Source organism: Pituophis catenifer, unplaced genomic scaffold (assembly GCF_029215685.1).
Source record: "Pituophis catenifer annectens isolate HBS135680 unplaced genomic scaffold, rPitCat1.0.hap2 SCAF_14, whole genome shotgun sequence".
NCBI lineage: Eukaryota > Metazoa > Chordata > Lepidosauria > Squamata > Colubridae > Pituophis > Pituophis catenifer.
Genome location: NW_027256894.1, coordinates 22,674,466 through 22,677,791, shown reverse-complemented (window position 1 = coordinate 22,677,791; position 3,326 = coordinate 22,674,466).

Genomic DNA, 3,326 nt, shown 5'->3' with positions numbered 1-3,326 from the left:
CTGATAGGATAACACTTCTCAACAACCTGAAAGGAGGTCACACACAAGAAGACCAAACCTGTTATCTCATTTTCTTGTGCAGCACACTCTCAATCATGGAGGCAGATTCCAACTGGACATTAGAAAAATCTCCTAACGGTGTGAGAACCAATGAGCGAGAGAATAGCAGAATCACTTCATTGGAGCTTTCCAGCACTGGCTAGACAGCTGGTCTGTTGGAGAGGCTTTTATCTGGATCCTGAACTGAGCAATCGAACCAGCTTGATGGTTTCCATCTCCTCTTCCAACTTGAGGACTCTATGAATGGATAAACACAGCAGAGATAAAGAAGGATGAACAGACATGATGGAATGACAGCTTAATTATGTCCCTCCCTCCCTCCCTTCATTATTTTTCTCTCCATCTATCCTTCTCCTTCCTTCCTTCCTCCCTCCCCTTCCCCAAATATTTGCATACAGAAACACCTTCAATGTCCACCACTCCAAGGAACCCTTCCCGGTATGATCTCCTTTGATACCAGTGCAGAACATTTTCTATTTTCTCTTTCCTCCTTCTGGCATCATGCTATGAGGATTGAAGCCATAGGAAACAAACTCTTCTTTTGTTCCTTATAGCATCATGGAATCTTTGCAGTAAGGAGCAACTGATAGTTCAGCTTCCTATAGACATGATCCCACATTGCTGCTTAACGATGCTTTAAAAAATAAAGGAAAAAGAAGGGCAGCTTTGCAGTTTTCTGGGCACAGGATGGGCAAGCAAAGAGGGCATGTTTTCATCTAGCCTGAACAGAAACCCAAGTGGTGCCATTGGGAAGTGTAAAGAGATGAGGGGAGGTTGAGATTCCAGGGTAACTTGAGCCTAGTTCATTGACTTCATGTCCATCATTGGATCAACCATGAGATTATTCAAAAAAGGACCAAGCAGAGAAGCCCAGCCACCCTGCCAAAATGGCAGGCACAACCAATGGGAGGGAAGGGGCAGTTGATGGAGGGATGTTGAGAAGGAATCCCAGGCACTTCACTCAATCAGAGCTGGGTTGCTACTGGGATAGAAAGAAGCTCTGGAGACCACCAGCTCTGAAGAGCTGGGATTGGCAAATAGGGTTGAACGGTAGTGGAAATAGGGTTTTCCATGATAGTGGAAAACACAAGTGTTGGAGAACTTGGAATGGACTGGGAACTGGAGAAGGATGACAAGATTCATTTCTGCCCTCAGGAAGCAATTGATGGTGTATATTGATGCAGGAGCAATTAAAAAGTGCAGCTCTAGCCACTTAATTCACCTAGGTCAGGGGTATCCCAACCTTGACCACTTTATGACTTGTGGACTTCAACTCCCAGAATTCCCCAGCCTGAAAGGAAGGCTGTGGAATTCTGGGAGTTGAAGTCCACAAGTCTTAAAGTTCACACGGTTGGATACCCCTGACCGAGGTGCTAGATCTGTGGGCCCCCGACAAGAGCTGCAGCTATGGATTGGAGAAGTCATGGATCCCTTGCATTTTAGGCACCTTCTCTCAACTTCCCATGTCCCACCCAATCCATTCAGGTTCCTATAGACATGAGCCTACATTGCTGCTTAACGATGCTTTAAAAAATAAAGGAAAAAGGCACTCTTCCAGGCATTCTGCCTCTCTGCCAGGATGGAGGTTAGAGGAATGGATTTCTATTACGTTGGTTTCTACAGCAGTGAGCCCAACAGCCCTTCAGGGTTCAAAGATGAAATCTGGCGTTATTCGCAACTCCTGCAAGAATTTCTATAACTTTTCAGACAAGCAGCCTCAGTTGAGGTCTTGATTTCCCCTTCACCTTTCTGCAAGGATGCTTCTCTCCCACCCTTCCCCAAATAATGTTTTTTTTTTTTTTACAAAGAAAGTAAATGGTTTATTTAAGTAAGAGAGGACTTGGGTTTAGTGGAATGCAGAAGTTAATTTTTCACCCAGAATGGGCCAAAGGTTTAGAGTTATTTTCTGGGAATGTCCATTTGTGAAGGGAATTCTCCAGGGCTTTTCATTAGAAGTTCATAAGTAAGATATTTTAAAGTAAAAATATCTTAGTGTTTTTTAATCTTGGCCACTTTCAGTAGGATGGACTTCAACACCCAGAATTCCCCAGCCTGGATGTCATTATTTCTAGACAAAAAGAGCCACCCAACCCATTGGAGATGGAGTGCTGTCTCTTAGACCAGTGTTTCTCAACCTCAAAAACTTCAAGATGGGTGGATTTCAACTCCCAGAATTCCCCAGCCAATTCAGGAAGGTTTTCAGAGGGGGCTTCTCTCTTTCTCGTTCGCTCTGTTCTTATGTCCGTTCTGTTGCAAACACAGCTACGCTCATCCTGAGATTGTTTCTCCTCTTAAAACAAACAGGTTGAAATCTAAAACTGCTAGTATTTTTTGATGTCTGTATCTTTAAAACTGCCGAAGAAATCTCTCTGGAGAAAATCCAGGATGGGTTTGAGTGCGTGGGATGAAGGCTGCCAAACCCAGGGAGAACATTTCCCAAACAACGCTACCCAGCTGAGCCCTCACATGGCAGGGCATTTTGTTGTTTTAACCCAGGGGTCAATTGCATCTTTGGAATTGAGGACTCATGCTGGTTTAATTGGAAAATCTGCCAGATTCAATGAACATCTAAGATGCAGAGCTATCACGTTTGACCTATAGGAATTCAAGAGGATGCTAAATGCTTTTAAGCTAGAGAAACTCAAGAGCGTTGCATGCACATCCCATTTTTATTTATTTAGAACTCCTTCTGAATTTATTTGGGGGTTCCAGATTTGGACTGCAAAATCCAGAGGACCCCTAGAGGGCAGCACCTGCTCACCCACCAAGAATGGCTTTGCTGCCACCTGTTGGCCACCCTAATGCTAGCAGTCCAGGTCTGGCAGCCCTTCTTTCTTTGAAATTTAATTTTTAATCCTGGTTTTTTCCACCTAAAACCGCGTTTCTCAAACTTGGCAACTTTCAAGTATGTGGACTTCAACTCCCAGAATTCCCCAGCCGGTATGCTCGACCTGATTTAGCATCACGTTTAAAAGTGGAGAGGGGAGAAAAGAAAAACAACATCATCTGAATCTTTTTGTCCCACCCGGTCTGCCGTCCGCGAGCACCGCCTCCTCCGCGCGGCCTTCCCCCGTACACCCAGAGACTCTCCCCGCGGTTGCTAGGATACAAAAAGAGGCGGAGCTTCCTCCTCCTCCGCGCTCCCCGTTGGCTCTGCCCTCGCGGTGGCTCCTCCCCTCCCTGTCGAAGGCGTGGCTTCGCCAGCCCGAGGCGCTCCTTCCCCTCCAGCAGCGCTCAGTCGCTCCGCCGCCTCGGACGGAGGAGGC